Raw genomic sequence first — 942 nt, forward strand, 5'->3', positions numbered from 1 at the left:
ATAATAATAATAGCCATCCTAGTGGGTGTGAAGTGGTATCTCACTGTGGTTTCAAAACTTTTAATACTGATTAGATGTTGTAGTATTTTGGATTTCTTGGATGTAATAGAAGTATCAATAAAACTAATTTCTCTTGCTTTTTTTTGATACATATATAAATTAAAATTGCATGCATGACTCGCATTGTTTTCTACTGGGTAGGACTGGTCTGAAGGAAGTGCCTACCCACTCCAAACATTCAGAGAAGTTTACCAACAGTCATGTGTTTCTCCTGTGTCCTGTAATGTTCCTGTTCTTCCAGCGGCCACCCAGCAGTGGCTATGCCAGAAATGGCATAACTGTTGCCCTCTGCTTACATTTGGGGTACACGTTACATTTGGGGTACATGATTTTTTTCATTCTTTCACCCCGGGCCTCCTGCTCTCCTGCCCTTTGGGGATTGTATGCTTTCTGACGGGATTTCCCTGAGTTCAGATGACGCCGCCCTGCAGTCTCGGTCACCATGCAAACACGAGGCCACAGCAGTCTCCTGACCCCACTGTGTGGGCAGTGGCCCTGGATCTGCCCAGGCCAAGCCTAAGGTTCAGCCCTTGTAGTCCTTGCTTAAGACTAAGGAGACCGTGGGTGGATTGTGGCCGGAACAGCAGCCTCTCACACCTCCTGCAGAGCCTGGCTGGGAGCCAAGTCAGAGCCCAGACGCCCAGGCCTTTGCCCCGAACAGGGCTGGGCAGTGAGGACCCCTGAGCTTGGGGGTAGAGCTGTCATCACTATCATCAGCAACTACTGGGGGGTGTTTCCCTGGGACGGGCCTTGTGGGTGCACACCTCTCCAGGCCTGAGCCTTTTGTTCCTTATTCACATACTTCAAACACGTCTCAGGTGCTGGCACCAGACAAGTATTATTGTTTAATCTCTACACCCCCTCGAGAGCAACACAATCACT

Source organism: Orycteropus afer, unplaced genomic scaffold (assembly GCF_000298275.1).
Source record: "Orycteropus afer afer isolate SDZICR_OR568_19922 unplaced genomic scaffold, OryAfe1.0 scaffold00061, whole genome shotgun sequence".
In the NCBI taxonomy this organism is placed as follows: Eukaryota; Metazoa; Chordata; class Mammalia; order Tubulidentata; family Orycteropodidae; genus Orycteropus; species Orycteropus afer.